The sequence below is a fragment of the Lathyrus oleraceus genome, chromosome 3, assembly GCF_024323335.1.
Source record: "Lathyrus oleraceus cultivar Zhongwan6 chromosome 3, CAAS_Psat_ZW6_1.0, whole genome shotgun sequence".
In the NCBI taxonomy this organism is placed as follows: Eukaryota; Viridiplantae; Streptophyta; class Magnoliopsida; order Fabales; family Fabaceae; genus Lathyrus; species Lathyrus oleraceus.
This window is the reverse complement of record NC_066581.1, coordinates 307,310,757-307,336,820: the sequence shown is the minus strand read 5'-3', so window position 1 is coordinate 307,336,820 and position 26,064 is coordinate 307,310,757. Positions and strand designations below refer to the sequence as shown.

Genomic DNA, 26,064 nt, shown 5'->3' with positions numbered 1-26,064 from the left:
ACTAAGAGTTGGTACTTTGAGAGCGCTGGATCATATTTCTATTCTAGCATTATTATTTCTTTATTAGGTTCTTACTTCTTATTACTCTTCTTTTTAAATTATTCAATTAATCATGTTTGTAATGTTGAAAACCCATTCTTCTGCTTTATCTCTCACTATGAGTGAATAGTCTTATTTAGGCTAAGGATTATGGGACTTTTTTATAGATTATCCGCTTAATTCGTCACGAATCAATTACGAGAGACTCTTACGCAATTATTTCAAAAACTTGCTTCCTTATTTCTAACTCTTTTTATGAAAGTAAAAGAATACCCAAATGTCTAAACACAATCTGAAAGGATGTGTTTCAGCGTCCGAAAACTAGTTTTCTAACAATTAAGTTAGAAACCGCAAAAGCGCTCGAATGTGATTGAGGATTATCCCACTTTTGTAGCTGCACTTAAATGCTCTTCTGACAAATAATTCGGACGTGCTAAAGTCGACGAATTATTTGTCAAAAGATACGAATAATACGCTAGTGAAAGCAGGTATTAATTAAAATGAGTTATTTTCCTATAAACACGCTGAGATTCTCGTAATAGATGTAATTAGAATTATATGGAAACGTCAAAAATAAGAACCATGACCCAAAGCTCTATTGTTATCATTATTTTTCAAGAAATTCACATTTAAGTTGTTTTTTCGAAGAGTGCTTTTTAAAATAATTTGTTTTGAGTTAAGTGCTTTTTCACTTAAGTCGCCCTTTTTTCCACTACTCGGTTGCTCTAGGTTTACATCAATAAAATAGAAATCGGTAACTAACCATTGGTCTCTGAGGTTCGATACTTTTTAGCTACTCTGACATTTGTCGTACACTGGCGGTGTGTCAAGTTTTTGGCGTCGTTGTCGAGGAGTAATTATGTTAATATTGAAATTATGTATGATCATCATAGAGACTAGAGTTTTTACTTTTTTGCTTAATTTCTCCCGCTACTTTTGTATGCGAAAAATGCATTATGCTGACAATTGAGTTGAACCCGTTGACGAGATCGAGCGTTTCTTACGAGAAAGGCTCCGAACTCAAAGGCAACTCACAATGGTTGCATGTTGTTGATACGAAACCTTTGAAAGATGATGTGGTTCTTATGGAAGAGGAACCGCGCTGCAGTATCGTGCACCCTCCTATTGAGGCAAATAATTTTGAACTTAAACCTTCATTGATAAGTATGGTCCAACAAGACCAAATTTCAGGGTTACCTTTGGAGAACCCAAACTTATACCTATCATTTTTTATCGATAGTTGTGGTACTGTTAAGTCAAATGGCATCGACCAAAATGATATTCGCCTAAAAAAAAATTCTTCTCGCTGAGAGACTGAGCACGGGTTTGACTTTAATCCTTTCCTGCCAATTCGATAACTTCTTGGGCTCAATTGAAAGCTTATTTTCTTGCACGGTACTTTCCACCGAGTAAAATGGCCCAAGTTAGGAACGAAATAAATAATTTTAGGCAAGAATATGGGGGAGTCTTTGTTTGATGTGTGGGAGTGTTTTAAGGACTTGTTAAGGATTTGCCCTTTCCATGGGCTCGGAAAATGGATGATAATCCACATCTTTTATAAGGGTTTCCTTTACTCCACAAGGATGACCCTTGATGCGGCTTCTGGTGAAGCCCTTATCAATAGTCCAAAATATATGACCAACAATCTTATAGAGGAAATGGCCAAAAACCATCACTTTTGGGGAAGCGCCCGACAAGTCACCGTTAAAGCCACCCCTAAAACTGGAGGGATATATGAAGTGAGTCAATTTGATCACATGAATGCTAAAGTTGATTCCCTTTATCAAAAGATTTAAAATCTAAGCATCACCCCAACCACACCCATCCTACCTACCCATGTAGCCTCTTTTTCCCCCACGAACTTCAACTGTGAAATTTGCGGCATAAACGGGTGTACAGCTAATGATTGTCAAATGATTATCGTCAGAGGATCTATTCAAGATAATGTGAGATTTGTGAATAATAACCAACGAAATAATCCGTACTCGAATACCTACAACCCCGGGTGGCGTGATCACCCAAATTTTTCCTACAAAAACAACCAACCATGACAAGCTACGTGACCCCTGGGTTTCCAAAAAGTTGTGGCAGTTGCTCCCAATAAGTCTAAGTTGGAACTTCTAACGGAAAATTTTGTGATGATGCAAACACATCAAAACAATGATTTTAGAAATCAAAACCTCGACACTAATGTGGTACTTAGACAATTGACCACTTAAGTGGAAAATATCGCCACCCATAACAAAATGATGGAGCCTCAAACCTCCTAAGTTGTGCAGCAATAAGCTTCTTCTTCCGTTCCTCAAGGGTCATTTCTGGGGAAACCCGAGCAAAATCCTAAGGGAAAAATGAATGTTATGACAACAAGAAGTGGTAAATATTTGGTTTCCCCCAAAGAGAAGAGGAAAAAGAGAGAAAAATAGAAAGGAAAAGAGGTTAAAGGTAGTTCTAGTAAGAGTAATGATGAAGTTAGGGTTAGTGACCAACACCACCTGAAAAGGAGGGTGTTGAAGAAGTTGAGAAGGAGGTGCCCAATCTATCCCCCACTCCTTATAAACCACCCATCCCCTTTCTGTAAAGATTTGTGAAGGCCAAGGTAGAGGCCGAATTCAAAAAGTTTGTGGAACTCCTTAAAAAGATCCACATCAATGTGCCATTTACCAAGGCGTCGTCCCAAATGCCCACTTATGCCAAGTTTATAACAGATTATCACATACTAAGGAATTTAAAATATAAAACAATAAAGGACACAAGATAATTGCTAACCCAATTCAGTGCAACGTCACTTACCTAGTTCAGTGCAACGTCACCTAAATCATTGACAAATCTTCTTTGGAATTAACCAAAAACACAATGAACTGAACTAACGTAGTCAACCAAAGGAACAACAAGTTATGTGCTTCATGCTAGACTTTAACTTAAGTCCCACAGACAAGACTTTAATTAGAGTCCTTCATGCGACACTTTAAGTTAAGTCACTCATGCGAGACTTTAAGTTGAGCCACTCATGCGAGACTTTAAATTTATTACTTCAAGTGAGACTTTAAGTGGAGTCCCTTAGCCGAGAATTTAAGTTGAGTACCTTAGGCTAGAATTTAAGTTGATTCCTTTAGGAAAGACTTTAAATAGAATCCCTCATACGAGACTTTAAGTTGACTCTCTCAGGTGAGACTTTATATTGAGTCCCTCATACAAGACTTTAAGTTAAGTCCTTCATATGAGACTTTAAGTTGAGTCCCTCATGCGAGACTTTAAGTTGAGTCCCTCATAATAGAATTTAATTTGATTTCCTCATGCGAGACTTTAAGTTAAGTCACTTAGGCTATACTTTAAGTTTAGTCCTTCAAACGAGGCTTTAAGCGGAGTCCCTCGGGCAAGACTTTAATTTGAGTCCTTTAGATAAGACTTTATGTCGAGTCACTCAGGTGAGACTTTAAGTAGAGTCCCTTAGACGATAATTTAAGTTGAGTGGTTGTTTCATGCTCCACGGGGATCTTCCCATGGAATTTTAGTATTTGTATTGCCCTTGAGAGCGACAAGTATCTTCCAGTGGGAGTTCAACATTTAGATTGTCTTTTGAGGGCAGCAATGATCTTCAAGTGGAAGTCGAGCATTTAGATTTCCTTTTAAAGGCGACAAGATCTTCTAGTTAAAGTCAAACATTTAGATTTCCATTTTAGGGCATCAAGGATCTTCTCATGGAAGTCCAACATTTATATTGACTGGGCAATGTAATAACTTGTTCTAAATACAATAACAATAATGTTTTTCCAAAGAGATATGTACATTGGTTAGCCAACTGTGTTCCGCCTTTAAACAAATAACATAAAAATAATTAACTTTAGTAGTTTTTCAAATTAATTTAGTTCCAAGTCCATAGGATAAGTCATTCGTCCAACTCTTCAAGTTGTAGGCTTCGTGAGGTAGTTTTTCTGACATGTGTGATATGTCCCTTCCCAATTAGGTTGTAGTTTCCTTAACTAGACGAGCACGACAACCTGTCTAAGTACTTGGTCCCCCACCTGAATTTTCCTCGAGACCACCTTCGAGTTCTACCTTATGGTCTCCCTTTGTTTGGCGAAGAATTCCATGACGTGGGTTACATCTCTCATCTCATCAATTAGGTTGGCTATGCTTCTTAGCCCCACCTCATTCTCTTCTAGATTCAATTGAGAGCGTCGCCAAGTGGGTGTGTTGATTTCAACAGGAAGCATGGCGTCCTTGCCATCAGTAAGGATGGTCCCTAACATAAAAAATGAAGTGTTCAATGCAATTTATACACTTGACGCCATAGGATGAATGGAACTAATAGTGTAATACTTAACAAGGGATGAATTGTCCCCATAAGGGGGTGAGGAAAAGATCAATATATTTGAAACGAAGTATACCATATTTTTAGAGAAGTTGTATAAGATGGGAGGCCCTCCCAAATGTTGAGGTGTTATGGCGAAAATGAGATTGCCCTGGTATAGATGAAAGTACATGAAGGAGTATGTGGAAGCCATATTAGAGGGAGAGCACTGGACCACGAATCTCTAAGAGTTGGTTATCACTGAATGACCATGATGAAAGGAATTAAATAATATGTTAACAAGTGTGATCAAGTCTAGAGGCATTGAAACCCTAAATCATGCCCCAACTGAAATATTTCACTATGTGACTTCCCCTGGTTGTTCTATCAATGGTGGTGTGGACATCATGGGTCCATTATGGTTCTTTATGGTGTGCATGTAATATAGTCAAAACATTTTGGTGATAATAACTTTTCAAATGGTTATTTATGATGACATCTAAATAAAGAAATAGATATCTGAAGTTTCATCAGATAAATGTTTCAAGTTCTAGTTGAAAGTGCTAAACAAAGTTTAATCAAGCAAAAGGACTTGAAAATATGAATGTGTGAAATCTCACATGATCTTGGGGTTAGCATTTTATCTAGTATTTTATTAACTAATTTTAAATTAAAAAAGAGTAGGTCTTGAGGTACTAAGACAATGCGTGCGCACACACACACACAAAGTATTCCAAACTTCTAATCTTTTTTATAAAACTTCTTAAAGCCAATCTGGACAAGTGCTTAAATAATTAGGTAGATTTCTCGATCAATTAGGATAACTAATTACATTGAATAATCTATTAAGATTCACTCTAATTGATTAAATTAATGTGTAGCACCTTGTAATCTAGTAAGGAGTTTGGTAATTAATTAAGTGAAGTCAAAAATCAAAGTTTCCATTATTGTTAAGTTAATTGGTTCACAGATGTTTTTAATCGATTAAAAGTGTGAAAAGGACCATGGATTGCTTTCTTTTTTATCCAAAATTTTCCCTATATAAATGAGGTTTCTCCTTATTTCAAAACAAACCAATTTTCTTTATCGAAACTTTCTTCTATATTTCTTTCTCTCATTCTTTTATAAATTTTGTTTTCTCTAGAGTTGTCTTAGTGCTAAGAGAGTGGAAAGTTTCATCTGAGAGTTATATTGTATTGGTTTTGTAATGAAATTGCTTCTTCAAGAGTGTAGTTCTCCTTTGATCTCTTTGTAATAGATTTGAATTTTGCATGTTAAACTTGTAAAAATCTTGGTGAAGGTTATTGAGTTGAGCCTGTGTAAATGCTCTTGTTAAGGTTATTGAGTTGAGCATATGTAAAAGCTCTGGTTCTTTGTAGAAGGTTTGTTGGTTGACCGTGTGCAAAATCTAAAGTTATTTCTAAGGTTGTTTGGGTTGATCTTATATAAAAGCTTAAGATTATTTTAGTAGAAATATCTAGGGGAAACTCTTGGGGACTAGAGTAGATCAAGTGGTTTAGGCCAAACCAGGATAAATCTATAATGTATCATTATATCCCTTATCTCTTTGATTTATGTTATTTATCTTTTCAGTCGTTTCTTTCTCTTCCTCTTCTATTCTCTATTATTTTATTACTTCATTTGTGCCTATTTATCTTTTCTAACATAAACAATTTTAAATCCAAGATTTTTTGTAAACCAATAGTTTTGGAAATTCAAATATCACAGTTCACCCCCCCCCCCCCCCCCCCCTTTTTCTTTTTTGATTCATTTGGTCAACATATATTCCCCTTGGCACGAGGGAAATTGAATTTCCTTCTCATAGGCATGGATTACTTCACCAAATGCATCTAAGTAGTGGCGATATTCTATTGGAAGCAGATAATCTGTAAATTCTGGCTGCCCAGATGTATCATCTTAGATAGTGAGATCTAGTTCTCGAGCTCAACTGTAGTAGAGGTATACCACCAGCTTGGGGTCGAAACAAAGTTTGTCTCGGCGGTGCTTCTGCAAGCCAACAGAAAGGTTGAAATATCTAATAAAGTCATCCTCTATGGAATAAAAAAGAAGCTTGATGAAGTTAAGGGTCGATTGTTTGAACAGTTACATAAGGCACACCCAACTTTTTCAATTTTTATTATCTAATTTTGACTTCATTTTCTCACCAGTGCTATGTATCGCCATATTTAAATATCTCTCCTAATAAGGCACATGTTTTTTGGTCTTATCATATGACACCCCACTTTTCCACTAAGGACGCATTATTCAAAATGGTTTATGGTGTTGACGTCATGTTACCGATTGAGATCGATAAGCCCACTTGGAAGAAAGAATACTTCAATGATGAAGGTATAGCCTACCAAGTGGCATTATTATTTACATAATAACTAAATGTCAAACCTCTATTTTCATGATTAATAAATTATTAGTTGAATTTATGTATGCAAAGAAAATTAAACAAGATTTATATGCGCGATCGATATACTTGGCAAAGCTCGAGAAATATCCCATATTCATGAATAAGGAACCAAGCAAAGGGTTGTTACAAAATATAATTCCAAAGTAGTTCCAATGGACATGAAAGAAGGTGACCCGGTTCTTGGATAGGTCATGGTGTCTACTCAAATTGGAAATCTACCCGCAATTGTGAATGACCATATATAGTACATGAAAGGTTGTCTCATGGTGAGTAGAAACTAGAAGAGATGGATGGAAGCTTCATCCCCAGAACCTAGAACTCAATAAATACGAGGCATTATTCTAGATAGTTTATTATCATGTTATAAAATAAGGAGATGGTGCATTTTATCCATAATTTGTACTTTAAATTATTCATATAAATAAAAGGCTTAAATGAAACTTTAGTCCCCCTATTTTTTATTTTTTTGAGTTATGATCCCCCTATTTTAAAAATCATGTTGTTTGGTCCCTTTTTAAAATTTTATTTTGGATTTTAGTCCCCTGGCCAATTTGGAAATAAATTTTGATGACATGGCACATGTACTAATGACCTGGAAGATCCAAGTTGTCCCATTTTATTTCCACGTCATATTAATTAATGACATGGTACAATATTGCAATTAGTAATATTAATTATATTTTTTCTAAAATTAAGAAATTAAAATATTTAAAAACCAAACTTTTGGGTTGGGCCTAACACCATTTTATTTCTACAATAGTCCAATGAACAAAATGACACTAATTTGTGTGTGATTGAACTATATAAGTACTCATGTTGCTTTTAAGCTAAACACTGTGGGACTTTATTCCATTGTTAATCCTCACTCAATTACAACATCAGAAATTGGAACTGGTGTTAGTTGCACCTACTTTTAAGTCATGGAACATTAGGAAAGAGATAAGAGGATCATTATCCCAAAGATACGGATGTGAAGAATGAGTGAGTGATAACATCAGTTCCAATTTTTGATGTTGTGATTGAGTGGTGATTGACAATGGAATAAAGCCCCACATTGTTTAGCTTAAAAGCAATATGAGTGTTTATATAGTTCAACCACACACAAGTTAGTGTCATCTTGTGGATTGGACTATTGTAGAAAGAAAATGGTCTTAGGTCCAGCCCAGAAGTTGGGTTCTTAAATATTTTAATTTAAAATTTTAATTAATATTACTAATTACAATATTGCGTCATGTCATTAATTAATATGATGTGGAAATAAAATGGGACAACTTGGATTTGTCAGGTCATTAATACATGTTCCACATCATCAAAAATTATTTCCAAATTGGTCCGGGGATTGAAATCCAAAACAAACTTTAAAAAGGGACAAAAAATATGGTTTTTAAAAAAGGGTGTTCAAAACTAAAAAAATAGAAAAATAGGAGGACCAAAGTTGCATTTAATCCTAAATAAAAGTAGGGTTCCACTATTTTTCTCTACACGGGCATTTTTTTTAATGAGGTGCCTTATTTTCTCTACTCGTGGAAATATTGTGCCCTATGGGGTACCTTTGCTTGAGCCCCAAAGGGTATCGCTGTCGGTCTACGGGGAAATTTTCCTTGAGCCCTACATAATATCGTTTCCCCCATATGGGATATATTTGCTTGAGTCTTATGTGGTATCATTGTCTCCATATAGTGTATCTTTTCTTGAGCCTCACGAGGTATCATTGCCTCTTTATGGGGTATCTTTGCTTGGTGGGCATAATCATTAAATGCATAAAAAGTTAATAAACAATTCGCCAAAGACAAAAATATTTCATTCAAAGACCATAGAAGGGAAAACGTCATAAAATGCCTCAAATGAGACGCTATTACAATGGATATAACTTAACAGATAATAATACTAAGTGTTGGGTGGGTTGAGATGGACTTCTCTCCTTCATGGATGGACCCCTCCCTTACATCAAAATCATGAGCATCATCATGCATCACAACATTTTCCTTCCTTGTCTCGGAAAGAGAAAATTTGTGCTCGTCAGATTCACCCTCCTTATTAACCAAATATTTGTCCCAAACATCAAAGTTGCATTTAAGCCTAAATAAAAGTAGGGTTCCACTATTTTTCTCTACACGGGCATTTTTTTTAATGAGGTGCCTTATTTTCTCTACTCGTGGAAATATTGTGCCCTATGGGGTACCTTTGCTTGAGCCCCAAAGGGTATCGTTGTCGGTCTACGGGGAAATTTTCCTTGAGCCCTACATAATATCGTTTCCCCCATATGGGATATATTTGCTTGAGTCTTATGTGGTATCATTGTCTCCATATAGTGTATCTTTTCTTGAGCCTCACGAGGTATCATTGCCTCTTTATGGGGTATCTTTGCTTGGTGGGCATAATCATTAAATGCATAAAAAGTTAATAAACAATTCGCCAAAGACAAAAATATTTCATTCAAAGACCATAGAAGGGAAAACGTCATAAAATGCCTCAAATGAGACGCTGTTACAATGGATATAACTTAACAGATAATAATACTAAGTGTTGGGTGGGTTGAGATGGACTCCTCTCCTTCATGGATGGACCCCTCCCTTTCATCAAAATCATGAGCATCATCATGCATCACAACATTTTCCTTCCTTGTCTCGGAAAGAGAAAATTTGTGCTCGTCAGATTCATCCTCCTTATTAACCAAATATTTGTCCCAAACGACCTTAAACACATCAAACTCTCCCAAATCCAAGTTTGGATGGAGACACAATCTCTGCTCCTTGACCCTTTCGAATGGTTTGTCAGCAGAGTCAACTATCTCTACCTTAGCATCAACCAAATCTGCTTCCAACTTAATTTTGGCAGTGCCCTCTTTTTGGGCGGCTTCCTTCAAACAAATTATTTCAACCTTCGCCTCAACAAGCTCTTTGCCCAACTTGTTGTAGGTGTCATCTTTCACTTTCTTCTCCTTTTCTATCTTATATCGAGTGTAGCACCTTCTTACTCCTAGCTTCACAGTGGCAATGGCCGTGAATGATATTATACAAGCTTCTTCCATCGACTTCCTCTTCTTTTCATCCCGGGTTATCAAACTCTAAGGGTTTCTCTTCAGTTGGAGGAACACATCTCACCTCGAGCAACCCTTTTCTTCTCCTACAGAGTCTTCTTCTCAACAATGGACAAGGGGTCACCCTTTCTGCAAAAGGGGTAAAAACAAGGTTAAATAAAAATAACCTCATTGATCAAAGCATTTAACTGTGCAATAAACTTACTTAAATAATCTTAAATTTTTTGTCACTCACATCGCATTGGACCTTCACCACCTCTCTCACACTCATAATATAGAATTCCCAAGAAACAAGACCAAACCTATTATGCTAACTAGTGTGCCCAAATCACTCACCCTTCCAGGCCTCGTACCTGAGGAACTTTTTTTTCCATGCCTTGTGTTTGAAGAAGTTTGAATTCGAACAATCCACCTTAACCACACCGCCCTTCCAAGCCTCATGCTTGAGAGTCTATCAATCAATATGCTTTAGCTTAATCACAACACCTTACATGCCTCATATTTGAGGGACTGGGAGATGAAATAACTTTGGATGGGCCTCAAAGAGGTTGGCCCACCAATCATCTAGCTCAGGAATTACGTGAAAAAAGCACGGGCTCGAAAGAGCGGGATCATGCTGAAGGAGAATAGCCATCCAAGGCGCAGCGGAATATAAAAAAATTTCTCCTTTAATGATCCTTACGAATGAGCATGATCAGTGATAGAATCGTTACCTCTTGTGGAGATTCAAACCTTTGGTGCAGATCTCTGACAATGATCAATCTTTGATACAGATCCACGGGGCGATCACGAACGTTGAACGATGACAACGTCTCTACTCAGTCCACACGAACGGATTCCTTCAATCGCAGTGCTAGCTGTTTGTGAGTGAAGGCTTTGAGTGAGAGAGAGAGAGATACGAAATTCCAACTCTTCAGTTGTGTTGTCTGGAGTGTGAATGCTTCTACCCAAGGGGTTCTATTTATAGAACCACTTGTGTGGGCTTCAAGCCAAAAAGCCCACTTAAGTGCATTTTGGCCCATATCTCAGAATATGCCAAAATCACTTAAGTATTTGGTACTTTACCATATTTCGTATTCTTCTTAAGTACACCGTACCTTACGATGTTCCTTAATTATTCTATCTCTCATCAATCCGTCCTTTGTGTGTGACCCTATAGGTTTTCGCGGCGTTGGCAATTATATTAAATCATGCATTTAACATAATAAACAGTGAGCGGTATCTAGCAACACATCACTGCTACCCAAGTCACGAAAATGTCATGTGATCTGACAAAACCTCCTGTGATAATAATTATGTGTATAATTACCCCTTTGCCCTTATGTCTATATTGAACGCAAGGTATAGACCGTGTCATCCTTGTCCAGTTCAATATTGGGCCCATAGACATTTATCCTGTTACGCAGGATTGGCAAATTCCATCTAGGACACTCATGTCCCTCAGCATGCTTCGTGGAGTACCCATCAACTGTCTTTATGGTCATCCAGTTACGGATAACGTTGGATCAGTAATAAAGCACTCAACTCTACATCTAGGATCCATAGTGGTTTCAGGTCGAAGAGTGGTATACACTATTATCACCATGAGAATAACTTATGACACTTTGCATAACTTTCTATATAGTATTCTCATAGCGGGTCAATCCGGTATAAATATTACTCCTAATATTCATACCTATGTTTAAGACTTGATAACTCTTTATCCATGATCCATGAGATGTGATCATCAGTCTACAAACATAATAGTCTTAATGCTTTAATGTTATCCCACTTCACATTAAAGCTCGACTACGGATACTTTAAGAATAGTGTCCTTATGTTTAATGTGTTCTCATGATTAAGTCACACTTAATACATTAAACGGACTATCTATTCTAGGGACTTTATTAATCAACCATAATAAAGAAAATGCCTTTTATTATTAATAAATAATTCGATACAAGTACCATAAGTATTGGCCTCTAGGGCTTACACCAACACATGCAATGATCACATGATCTCACCCAGTCCAACCCAATATGTCTTAGCCATGGATTGTAGGAGAAAGTTTCAAACCACATATTGGGGAGGTAATTGAAGTCATCACAAGTTACATAGGCTAATTCTACTCCATATTAAGGGGGTGACTGGTTCCACTCACTCCGTCTAGGGGATGCAGGGTCGAGCATATATCCATTTGAGTCGGTCATTTCAACAACCACTTGACTAAAAAATTGAATTTATAAATACCTCATACATACAGTTGAGACGTGCTTTTACTTATTTACTAATCAAAATTCAATAGATTTTCTTGCGGATCTCATGACAGACATAATATCCTTTATTATACTTAGTACAAGTACATGTTTTAAATTAAAAGCACAAGTAATATAAAAAAAAATTCAAATCATATATTCAATTTTTCTTCTAACTACAATAAGTAACTCGTGGATAACTAAGGTGTACGGCTGGTGCATGAATTCCAATAACTCCATAGTGTGTGTAGACACTGTGTGAAATTATAATAGCCTATATTTAGATTATATAGTAGATAGATCAGAAATATAACAGATAGATAGAAGATATTAAACAATGCTTTAGCTACCATATTGATCAGAACCGTAGTGATCTGCTATAGGTCTTGCAAAACATAATATCCTTAGGATCTGATGACACATGTTTTCTTCCTCCTCTCAACTTCTTCTTACCAAAAATAGGTTTGAGTAGTTTCTTCAAGACACAACGAAATCCTAGCCCATTACCATGATGAGGCCCTTGCACCACCTGGTTAACCAGAGGTATTGGAGCCATGTCAATGAGTTGTGACTGTGACATTTGCAACCCTGGTTCCGATAAGCTTCGTCGCAGCATAGCTCTGCTTAGCTGCGCCGCGTGCACCTCGAAGGAGACTCTCTCAAACTCATCCAACAGATTGCTCTTTTCGTCTCCGAATCTTCTTTCAATCACATCCATTTTCTCTATGGTTATTGGTGCAATGTCATTTTAACTAGCCACATGACAAGTTTATAGTTGAGATTTAAGAAAAGGGTTACACTTTTTTTCCCTTAATTTGTATAGTATATATAGTATTTATTTATCTCATCTTTTATTTACTTTAAGATTTTTAGAGGAGTCATTGTCTAACCCAAGTATCAGACATTTTTAACAAGGTTGTAACTTGTAATTCATTTTTTGAGAGACATGTGTAATTGAAAAGCTATATACTATGTGCAACTCTTTATTTATTCTTTCTTGCTAGAAAGAAAATATGTCTCTCTTCATATATCATACTTTTTTTTGGAAGCTTATAGAGAAGTTATCACAAGATTATTTGCATGTTTAATGTATTTGTCCACAAATAGTAGAGTTTTTTAAATTTACACTTTTAAATAAAAAACATAAATTAGCAAGATAAATTTACTAAGGGAAAATAAGAAAATTCCTCTCTAATTTTGTGAGTAGAGAATTTGAGAGGAATTTAGTTTTCTGGTCACTACAGTTTTAGAGAATGTGGTTCAAATTTAATGGTTCTTGTATGAGTAGGCTTGAATATTGACATATACTCTTTTAACTAGCTGTTCGTACAATGCTTGGTAGAATTGTGTATAAAAGGGTTTGAATCTTGGTTTATCTCATGATTGTCTAATTTTGTGGAGATTGGATGAATTTTTTTTTAGCCTAAGCCAGTTGTGCGGATTTATGTGTTATAGAATTATAATTGTAGTTGATTTTTAAAGAAGACAACTTTGGCTAATGACTTTTGGATGTTGATAACTTCTTTCAAGAGTTCTATGTGGTTATGTAACAAGATGGACTTGATTGCAACGGGTCCAGTAATCTAATTAAGAAGATACTTCAAACCTCATCAGTCAGATAATTTAAAGATTTATTTGAAGTGTTAATCAATCATTGAATCAAGTAGAGGATCTTGAAATCTGAAAGAGATAAAGTGTGAGAATTTATTTGATCATACATTTAGCATTTTAGAGTGGTCAGTTTAAATTGTAAAAAATCAAGATTAAATTTTAAAGTACTAAAGCAATCACACACACATAGAATCTTTTCAAGCTCTCTATTTGTATTCAAACTTCTTAAAACCTATCAATACACGTATATAATTGATTAAGAAGTAATTTTATTCAATTAGGAAAGTTAACACAATGTCTAATCGATTAAGGATTTGGTTGAATCTATTAAAGTAAGGTAAAAGACCTTATAATCAATTAGAAAAGATATTAATCGATTAACTCATATGACAGTTTTAGGATTTCAATTTCTAGATTAGGATTTTCACCATTTGAAGCCTTTTAATCAATTAAAATATGTGTTAACCGATTAAATAAATTAATTTGCCTCATGAATCATTTCTTTTTTAAAGCAAATTTTTTTTCTATATTAAGGAGGTTTCTTCTAATTTTATTTAACACAAGATTTTGAATATAAACTTTTCTAGTATTCTTCTACTCTCTTTATTTTTGAAATTTCTTTTTCACGAGAGTTATTGTAGTACTGAAAGACTGAAAAGCTCTTTTGAAAGTTATGTAGAAATTTATGTTGCATTTAATTTGCTTTATTCTAGAGTGTGTTTCTCTTGTGAGTTTTCTTTGTAAAGGATTTAAAGGTTGCAAGCTAAACCAAAAAAAATCTTGAGTGAAGGTTCTTGAGTTAAGCTTGTGTAAAATCCTGTTTATTTATAGTTGAAAATTCGTTAAGCTCAAGTCTAATTTTAGCGAAACTCTTAGGGACGTAAGTAGGTCAAGTGGTTAGGCTAAACCTATATAAATCCCGGGTGCACTTTCTCTATCTCTTCTCCCTTTATATTCCATTGTTTGTTTTATTTTCGTTGTGTATCTCTCTTCTTCTCCGTCTTATTTCTATCATTCTACTATAATATTTATGTTTATCAAATATAATAGGATTGTTTTAAAGACCAAAGTTTTTATAAATTATTTTCGAATTTATAATAACATAATTCACTCCTCTTGGGTTTGGAATTACTTGGTCAATAAGTGACTTCATAGCCTAACTCCTATTATAAGACTAATCAACACAAGAGGTAGAAATAATCTCAAATAATTCACTAAAAGACTTTGAAAATGGTCTTTTTGTTCCCACACATCAAATTAATAGTGTCGTAAAAAACAAAGATCGAGAAAAAAGAAGTATTCACTTTCTTAATTCATCTTCCTTAGTGATCCATACTCCATTAGTATATATAAGAAAGAACCACAACCTAATCACTAGACAATTGAGATTAACTAATATGAAGAAGAAAAAAAGTATTCAAAAACCAAATATAAGGGGTACTCAAAACCCTTACAAAAACAGAGTCGGGAATGTTACATTCGCTTCAAAGAAATATCCAGATTAGTATAGCAATTGAAGAAAGCACAATGGAAAGAAAAACCATAACCTAACCACAATCCATTGAAGATTGCATATAGGTAAAGCGGGGACACGAACCACTAAAAATCTCGATGTCATGCCTCTCGCTTACTTACATTTATTTTCGTAGTATTTTCATGTTTAAGTTTTTCAATTTCATTGTATTATATTATTTGTTCATTGATAACAATTTATTCCAATTTTATGTTCACATCAAACTTTTCACTTGCAACTCATTTTTGAAAGAATTTCAATTTGGATCTAGGTAAGTTTGATTAAGGCTTAAATATAAAATATAACAACTAATGAGTTCTCATCGATTTGGATAATATGTATAAGACAACAACAAAAAAACAATGATTCTTTCTTATAGTTTTTAGGTCCTAGTCAATCTCTAGTTGTTTGACTCATCTTCATATAATTTATTCTCCTTATCACATAATCTACATTATAATCTCTAATTTCACCCTTTAGTTAGAAATACTCAATTCTTTTATTGAATTGACATTTCATATACTCAATCTTACTTCTCCCTTATGCAATATTGCTCTTGCTTAGGCAAAATCAGCTATGAATTGATGTTGTAAAGCTTTTTGCTATGTATAGCACAAATATTTAAATATGGCATTCGTACTATTTATTTTGTATTATTACTGATCATCCAACATTACATATAAAAGAGAATATCTGTTGTCAATTAAAGGCAAAACTAATTGAACCAAATAATTAGTAATCCTAAATGACATTACAAGCAACAGATAAAAATAAATCGTTTAATATAATTAGAACTAGGAAATGAGGTGGAAAAAAAACATCCTTTAAAGGTCGTGTTTGACATGTATCATTGTATGAATTGAAACAAATGCCGTCCTTCGTCCGCCAAAATGTGGTCAATCAAACGCCTGAAAGTAGATTGTACATGAGCATGTGCATATGGATGAGCACGAGATTGGAACATGCCATAAGACAAAAACCCTCAACTATGATATAATGGTGCCTCGATAGTTCGATCCCACATTTTATCTTTATAACAATAGATAAACGGATGGTATAAGGGAACTCCAACTGGATCATGTTCAACTGATGAATTTGAAAGAAATTGGTACACTCAAGATTAATGATATCTGATAACAAAGTACCAATTTCCGTCAAACTCAACAGATGATTCAGATCCGATTAATATCAGTTTAACTGTCAAAGCCAATGGAATCTAGAACTTAAACACTGGAATATAAATATTGAAAAGTATTCGTATCAAAGTTTCTTCAATGATTAGAAAAAGAATGTTTGAGGCGTTTCCAAGACCAAATGGTATTGAATAAAACCCATCCGTCAGGATCACCACAAAATCGATCTGGCGTCCGAGCCATTACACTGAAAGGAACAATTAATCCTTCAGAATTGGTAAATGGACGCAATACAATTTAATAACAAAAGGAATAAATCACAAAACGAGAAAAAGATCAATTGGTTCGGTAAGAATTAACAACACAAAAAGCAATGAAAAATAGCTTCAGCGTGTGTAACAATCAGATCCTTGATAAAAAATCTCACTGAAATCCGCTAAGATAAAGTATATTATCATCATAAGCCAAATTGATTTTCAAGATCTAAAAGATATAACCCTAATTCATACGAAATTGGAGAAATCATTTGCGCTCAGACAGCCAAGGGTTTTGTAATCAATTTCTGGGTGAAGATTCCCACATCAGAAACTCTAGTCCACAAAATGTATCGTCACTGCACAATGTTACACAGAAAATGCGAAAAACATGTAGGAATGAATCAGTATTTAAAAAAAACGATTGAAAAACGCATAGATTACGAACGGGAATATCATAAGACGAAATCTCATCGAAATAAAGATGAAGTATTTGAAAAAGATTACGAACCCTAAAACAGTGTTTGTCTGAGAATGTGAGAAGGAGGATGACAATATATATTAGCAATGAAGTGATGATCCTCAAATTAGGGTTTATGAATGAGTAGGCGGACAACTGGGTTTCGGTAGTTTTGTGTGGGCTGGGTCTTAAGCTTCAAACCTAAGGCCCACCTAACTAGACCATTTTTTCTGCCACCCCTTAATTTTACCATAATATCTGTAAATTAATGTTTTGAAAATTAATAGTATAAATTATTTTTTTATATTGGATTTTTCAAATATTTGATACAAAATCATAAATTTTGTAACCAAATTATGATTTTATTCAAAAAAAAAAGTATTCGAGAAATTATAAAACATATAGGATTTATCAAAAAATTTGATAGTCTTAAATTCATTTTTTAAAATGGTTATTAAAAAATAGCCTATTGAGTTCTCGAAAATTACAGTGCACCTATATTTTATCATGATTATTTCAACTATTCAGAAAAAAATCAATCACCATTTTTTTTAAATACCAATTAAAATGCATTTCAAATTTTTTGATTTGCCTACCAAGTATTCCGCGCAAGAGAAAATAAATTTCAGCACTTTCTTATTGAAAAAATAAAAGAGATATTTTTGATATTATAAAAAATTGGGAGGGTGACATTTACAACTCAAATGACGACAAGATAAAATCTCGTCTAAGTATCATAATGTTAATACTTTTGTATCATTCATTTTCATTGTGTTAAATAAATTTTTTTTAGCAATACATTTGGCATATTCATGAAAGAGTTTGTTGCGTCTAAATTTTAAATTCAAATTTTAAATATATTTTTGGAATTTTATCAGGTGTGTGAGTAAGTTTGTATTAAACAATCCCTTAAATCCCTAAATATATATTTAGGGGGGATTGCTCTTTGCACCCTTACCGGTGAAGAGTCACTCTTATGAAACTCAAAAATGTCCTTAGAATAATACGAAAGTTAACTTTCAGACGCCCCAATACATACCAAAATGTTTCGTAAGTTAGTCACATCATTTTACTAAAAAATAGTACGGAAGTCAATATCCTTATTCAAGGAAGGATGAGTCAATAACTTAAGTTTCGAACAAACCCATTGACATGTTTTAAACTTATGACAGTGTGTTTATTTCACAACTCTCTGGATAATACAAAAGTTAACTTCTGGAATTACCAAGTGGAAAAATGAATATAGCATCACCTTGCATGTTCTCTTCATTTCATGGTCATATACACCATACTTCCAAAATCCTACAAAAATCTTCTTTCATTCTCAATCAAGTTTTGTAATTTAAAACCATATTCTTCTATTTTTTCACATCAAAAGAAGTAAAAGAAACTGTAATTTAAGTTAATATACATGTATTTACTTCATCACTAATTGATATAATCTAGTTGAGCTATTAAAAAATGAACGTTACATCTGGATTATAACTTTCAGATCATGTTGCATGTTGTTCCGGAAGTTTAGTTATGGACTGTTGTATATTGAGTTTTAAATTTTAATCATGTAATTATTGGTTGTAATTATGGTACATCCTGATGTTATCCCCATAGCTATTGTGTCTATGGTTGTTAAACTAGTTGATGTCGAGGTAGATGTTGGTAGACAATTTATAAATAAATAGAAGCTTGTTGTTCGTGAACATATGCTCCAATGGATCTACACGGAAGCTGCAAAGTGGGGTTCGATAATTTAATCGAGAGGTCGGATTCTAGTTTTGATGGAAGATCGACATTTGTGACCATGAAATGTGAAATAAGTGGCAAATACAAAAAAACTTATTTGAAAGTTGAAATGGAGTGACACTAGTTCTGTAACACCCCACATAATGCTTATCTAGAATCATATTGAGTAAAACGTTAAATTTTGGTACTAAGTATAATGACCATCCAACTGACATTTAAAAGTGTATCAATTCAAATCCATAACATGGTACATAAGAACTAATACATGAATGTTTAATACAACTAATCAGGAAAATACAGAGGAATCATAAACATGAGATAACTAGGTCTTCAAGTCTTTGGGTCTTCTTACCAAATCCTTAATCCCTTCTCATATTACCTGAAAAACAACAACAAAACTGAGGTGAGAAAATTATATCTCAATAGAGTTCTCTATCTTATGGGTTCACTCAACTCTAAAGGGTTATTATCTTCTTTGAGTTCTACTAGCACTACACTCATGTGCTCTGTGTAAAACTAAGGATAGGAGCATAACAGCTTCATAAGTCAATGAAATTCGACTTCCTACTTAACCTTGCCAAGTAGAACAATAGAATCTACGGATCTTGGCCAAGTTGAATCAGATAGACGAATAACTAAGTTCGTTGAATTTAAGGAAGTTATTAAGTAGGTTCCACATATGTCCTACTTTTGGGTCTTACTACCCTTAAGGAAATGACTATGGAAATATCTTGTTTGCCCTTCTTTTGGGTCTTACTATCCTCAATGGAATGACTAAGAAAGTTTATTGTCTACCCTACTTTTGGATTTTACTACCCTTAAGGGAATGATTAAGGAGGTCTACCGTCTACCCTACTTTTGGGTCTTACTACGCTCAAGGGAATAACTAAGGAAGTTTCCCATCGACCTACTTTTAGGTCTTACTATCCTCAAGGGAATGACTAATGAGGTATCCTTCTGTCCTACTTTTAGGACTTACCCTCCTACATTTTTAACTACCAATTTTCCAAGATTTAGTAGTCGAATTATCACTTAAGAGATTCACATGATCTCAGGATAAATACATTGATTTCTATCAAAGATTGAAGTGCAGACACTTTTGTATTTCCTTACCATCGAATTCTCGATCAATCCTAGGTTTCACTCACTTAACCAGTAATGTCTCTTAGGTAAGCACATACACATATGCATACATTTCAATCATTAGGGTTTCCACTTAAACCTAATTCATAACTCTATAAATTGTAATGTCACGCATTGTATATTATGCATGATATCAAGAGTTTTTGTCTCTTACAACCGCTCTTAGTCTTTATACTTAAACCACAATACAAATATGTTCTTATTACCAACTATGGTTTCTTATACCGTAATCCTCACTCTATGAGTTTTTAATTATTTACGTCAAGTCCTAAACAGCCCGAACAACCAGACAAACAGTATTGATCGTGTCAGATACACAAATCAAATACAACAGGTGGAAAACATTAGCGACTATTGACCAACTGGTCAACCATGCTCTGATAACACTAATGTAACACCCCTTTTTATACCCCAAAATACTTAACATACAATCAGAGTGAATAAGCACGCATATAAGCAAAAGGGCGTCACATCGACGTTTTCAAAAACTAAAAGCTTTCAAAAACCAAACATCATTCATCATCAATATACAATACATCTGGTCATTTAAAATAACACATTTCAATTATCATGAATATTCAAGAATATGCGTTCGCAGCGGAAAATAATGAATACTCATGTATTTCATAAAATGGTTCATGTCCCATACATGATCATCTCTCAATAACTCAAGATAAAATAAAGCCATATCCTGACTATCTGGCACTATGGCCTCTCAAAATAGCAATTGCAATTAAACGTGTTCACAAGTAATAACATAATACATATCCAAATAAGATATGAGTTCAATACTACTAATTTACCCCGTGTTACATGACCAGAGCATTGACTCACTACCTAGTCTCTAAACCAAAACACGGAAACTCTCCGGCTAAATCTCGAGTGAGCTACCGTCCACTTACTTCAGCAATACTACCCTTGAGTATCTGCGCGATGCCCATGTAAAGGCAACATTCAAACAGAAGGGTGAGAATTCAAATCATTATGAAGAAGTATAATAAAGCACAATGATTAAATCAACAATTAACGGAATTCATCACACCTTGTATAACCATGTAAATAATACTAACCAACATTTATTTCACATGTTTCAAACATCCATCAAAACCCAAGGAGTATAATATTAAAATCCAATACTATATTCCCAAATATACACCTAACTACAATTATCACATAATCACATATTTTGCCAAGTTATGTATCCAAACATCATCAAATTCAATTACCATATCTCATATACACATAATAATCACATCAATGCATATATTCAATTATCACATAACTCTAATGTGACTCAATGCAAGACATGTGACTCTATGCATGTGGTACCACAATGTGAACCCAACGTTTCACCGCTTTCCGATTCAATATCTAGAATCCAAGCCACGCTTCCGATCCGGACAAGATCAAAGCCACTACGCCTATTTCCAATTAAGGATCAACGTCTTCTACGCCTATTTTCATTCAAGGATCAACGTCTATTACCACGTGAACCCACTGTTTCACCGCTTCCACCATAAAGTCGACCATGCCATGAATGAATGTACACATACCAACAACATATGTAATTAAGATCATTTCTACCATCTTAACATTCCACATATCACCATAATTCAACCCTATGAATTATCCACCAATGGTACATATACACATTCATAACAATTATACTATTCACATATATAAGCTAATTATCAAATACGCACGTTTATATTTTATTCCAAAATGAATACAGCTTTTAAAGTCTCAATTTTTCATTTTTCAATAGTGGTAACCGGTTAACGTATTTGGGGTAACCGGTTATCCTAAAAACAGAATACAATTCTGGGCAGATTTTTAAGTAAGTAACCAGTTAACGCTTTTAGGGTAACCGGTTAACGCAAAAACAGAGTCAACTTCTAGGCAGGTTTTTAGCAAGTAACTGGTTAACGCTTTTAGGGTAACCGGTTAACATGAAAACAGAATACAGTTTCTGGGTAGTTTTTCAGCATGTAACCGGTTAACGCATTTGGGGTAACCGGTTACTCAGTGTAAACTTTGAATTTTTCTGAACATTACAATTACTGTAATAAAATTTACTAAACTAAGTGGCATGGAGAAGTAATGATGCTACAACATAAAATATCAAATTGGATTCTCAATCTATCCCTCAATTTCACCCATATATCCATTCCAAACACAATTAATCATCACAAATCAAAGATTACTCATCAAAACCTAATAATTTCAAAATTATAAAAATTAGGGATTTCCACCTAAACATATTTCTACCCATTGACCCAATCATACTAACCCATAATAATAAGGATTCTCCCCCTTACCTCTTCGATTTTTGGAAACCCTAGCTTCTCCCTTGTTCTTCCCCTCTTTTCCTTCCTTTCCTTTTTTCTTTCTTTGTTGCCTTGAAAATGACTAAGTGAGTGCTACCTCTCACTCTCCTTACCTCTTACTATCCTAGTATTATATTTGGGCTTAAGAAATTATACCTCTAATTTAATTAATAGGCCCAATTAGACATAGCATTATATGATCTCTAATTAGTTCAATTAAATTAAACCAACACAGTATACACACCAAGTCAATTAATTCAATCAATTATTATACTACCTAACAACCAATTAATTAACTAACACCCCAAATAAATAAAATAAAATAAAATAATAATATAAGAAATAAATACTAAAAATTGGGTTGTTACAACTCTCCCCCACTTAAAAGATTTCTGGCCTCGAAAATTTACCTCAAACGAACAACTCTGGATACGATTCCTTCATCTTATCCTCGAGTTCCCAAGTGATATTACCATTGGCGGCTCCGCCCCATATCACTTTCACAAAAGCAATCTCCTTACCACGAAGCTTCTTCACTTCTCGATCTTCAATTCGCATAGGTGATGTATCAACCGTCAAATTATCCCTCACTTGAACATCATATAATGGAACAACATGCGATGGATCCACAATGTACCTCCTCAATTGAGATACATGGAACACATCATGAAAATTAGAAAGTGACGGTGGCAATGCAATCCGATATGCCACTTCACCTACCCTCTCGGAAATCTGATAAGGACCAATGAAACGCGGCGTCAACTTACGCAACTTCAAAGCTCTACCAATACCCGTTATTGGCGTAACTCGAAGAAACACATGCTCATCTTTCTCGAACTCAAAAGCCTTCTGCCTCTTATCATGATAACTCTTTTGACGACTCTGAGAAGCCTTCATCTTCTCTTGAATCATCTTAATCTTATCCGTAGTCTCTTGAATCAACTCGGGTCCAACCACAACACTCTCTCCCGATTCATACCAACACAAAGGAGTTCTACACCTTCTACCATAAAGAGCCTCAAAAGGTGTCATTCCAATACTCGAATGGAAACTGTTGTTATACGTAAACTCGATCAAAGGCAAGAAACTATCCCAATTTCCTCCTTCTTCCAAAACACAAGACCTCAAAAGATCTTCAAGTGATTGAATAGTCCTCTCCGTTTGACCATCAGTTTGCGGATGATATGCCGAACTCAAACGCAACTTCGTACCCAAAGCACTTTGCAAACCTTCCCAAAATCTCGAAGTGAACCTCGGATCTCTATCTGAAACAATGCTCAACAGAATACCATGCAAACACATAATCCTCTCGATGTACAACTTAGCAAGTCTCTCCATCAAATAATCCATCCTCATCGGAATAAAATGAGCACATTTCGTCAACCTATCCACAATGACCCAAATCGCCTCACAATTACTCGATGTTCTCGGCAAACCCGAAACAAAATCCATAGAGATACTATCCCACTTCCACTCGGGAATAGATAACGGTTGCATCAAACTAGACGGCTTTTGATGTTCAATCTTTGACTTTTGACAAGTCAAACATGAATACACAAACTCTGCTACATCCTTCTTCATACCTTGCCACCAAAACATCTTCCTCAAGTCTTGATACATGTTAGTAGCACGGGGATGAATACTCAAACCACTCATATGCCCTTCCTCAAGAATCCTCTTTCTCAAATTCGCAACATCCGGAATACAAACTTGATAAAGACACCTCATGATACCATTCTCATCAATCCGAAAGTCACCACCTTTGCCTTGATTAATCAATGCCATAACATCGACTAATTTCAAATCTGACTTCTGACCTTCTCTAATCTCGTCAAGAATGTCACACGTAAGCTTCAACATACCAAGCTTAACACATGAAGGCGTCGCTTCACAAACCAAACTCAAATCTCCAAATTGCTCCAACAATTCAAACTCTCGAACCATCAACATAGGCATGTGCAATGACTTCCTACTCAATGCATCGGCTACAACATTCGCCTTTCCAGGATGGTAATTCAAACCAAAATCATAATCTTTCAAGAATTCCAACCATCTCCTTTGCCTCATATTCAATTCTTTCTGATCGAACAAGTACTTCAAACTCTTGTGATCACTAAACACATCAAATCTCGATCCAAACAAATAGTGTCTCCAAAGCTTCAACACAAACACAACGGCGACCAACTCTAAATCATGCGTCAGATAATTCCTCTCATGAACTTTAAGTTTCCTTGAAGCATAAGCCACCACTTTCCCTTTTTGCATCAAAACACCTCCCAAACCCAACAAAGAAGTATCACAATACACAACGAAAAGTTATAACGGATCCGGTAAAATCAAAATAGGAGTCGTCGTCAATCTTCTCTTAAGCTCTTGAAAATTCGCTTCGCACTGCGAAGTCCAAATGAAAGCTTGACCTTTCCTAGTCAACTGCGTCAATGGTAACGACAACTTAGAAAATCCTTCAATGAACTTCCTATAATAACCAGCCAAACCAAGGAAACTTCTAATCTCAGCAACAGACTTAGGAGCTTCCCATTGAGATACAGCTTCAATCTTCGTAGGATCCACAGAAATACCACCACTCGAAATCACATGCCCCAGAAAACTTACTTCACTCAACCAAAATTCACATTTAGAGAGTTTAGCAAACAACTTCTTCTCTTTCAACACCGATAGCACAACCTTCAAATGCTCGGCATGATCCTCTTCACTCTTAGAATAAATCAATATATCATTGATGAACACAACAACAAACTTATCCAGATAATCATGAAAAATTCTATTCATATACTCCATAAATACATCAGGTGCATTACTCACACCAAAAGGCATCACGGAGTACTCGTAGTGACCATACCTTGTCCGAAAAGTAGTCTTTTGAATATCCTCAGCCTTTACATGAATCTAATGATACCCATACCTTAAATCAATCTTGCTAAACACACAAGCTCCAACCAACTGATCCATCAGATGGTCAATCCTCGGAAGTGGATACTTGTTCTTAATCGTTACTTTGTTCAGTTGTCTATAATCAACACATAATCTCATAGAACCTTCTTTCTTCTTGACTAACAGAACAGGTGCACCCCACGGCGACACCCTAGGACGAATAAATCTCTTCTTAAGTAAGTCTTCAAGTTGACTCTTCAACTCTTTCAACTCAGAAGCATACATTCTATAGGGAGCCATCGATACAGGACTAGTTCCAGGAACTGAATCAATCAAAAACTGAACCTCACGTTCCGGCGGTAAATCACTTATATCTTCCGGAAATACCTCCGCATACTCACAAACTATTGGCAATTCTTCAATCGTCCTCTTCTCGCGAATATCCAAAGTTGCCAACAACATAAACAACTCGGCACCACCTTGCACCGATTCATCAACTTGCTTAGCAGACACAAACCAATCTTCCTTAGCACCAACCTCAGGAAAAATAACTGTCTTCTTAAAATAGTTGATATACACCCGATTAAATTCTAACCAATTCATACCCAAAATCACATCAAGCTGCTCTAAAGGAAGACAAACTAAATCAATTCCAAAATCCATACCAAAGATACTCAACGGGCAATTCAGACACACATAAAAAGTAGAAACAGAACCCATAGCAGGTGTATTAATAACCATACTTCTATGCATATCAGATAATATAAGATTCAATCTCTTAGCACAATCCAAAGAAATGAAAGAATGTGTTGCACCGGTATCAATAATGGCAATCAAAGGGGTACCATTAATAAAGCACGTACCTTGGATTAGCCTATCATCGGTAGTGGCCTCCGCACCAGACAATGCAAACACCTTTCCCTTCGCTTGCTCCTTCTTCGGCTTATCACATTTGGTACTAATGTGAC

At 35.1% G+C, this 26,064-nt stretch overlaps 1 long non-coding RNA gene and 3 other non-coding genes across 4 annotated transcripts; all 4 read right to left on the bottom strand.

Annotated features, from left to right (window-relative positions):
* Window positions 1-15,765: 15,765 nt before the first annotated feature.
* Window positions 15,766-17,185, bottom strand: LOC127127301 (uncharacterized). Its single transcript, XR_007805312.1, has 2 exons — window positions 17,046-17,185; window positions 15,766-16,893 (listed from the first exon to the last, which is right to left on the bottom strand). It is a non-coding gene; the product is annotated as an uncharacterized LOC127127301 (long non-coding RNA).
* On the bottom strand, window positions 16,435-16,559 carry LOC127134267 (small nucleolar RNA snoR80). Its single transcript, XR_007808019.1, has one exon. It is a non-coding gene; the product is annotated as a small nucleolar RNA snoR80 (small nucleolar RNA).
* LOC127134244 (small nucleolar RNA R11/Z151) lies at window positions 16,662-16,747 on the bottom strand. Its single transcript, XR_007807997.1, has one exon. It is a non-coding gene; the product is annotated as a small nucleolar RNA R11/Z151 (small nucleolar RNA).
* Window positions 16,804-16,903, bottom strand: LOC127134242 (small nucleolar RNA Z157/R69/R10). The gene has a single exon (XR_007807995.1). It is a non-coding gene; the product is annotated as a small nucleolar RNA Z157/R69/R10 (small nucleolar RNA).
* Window positions 17,186-26,064: the final 8,879 nt, after the last annotated feature.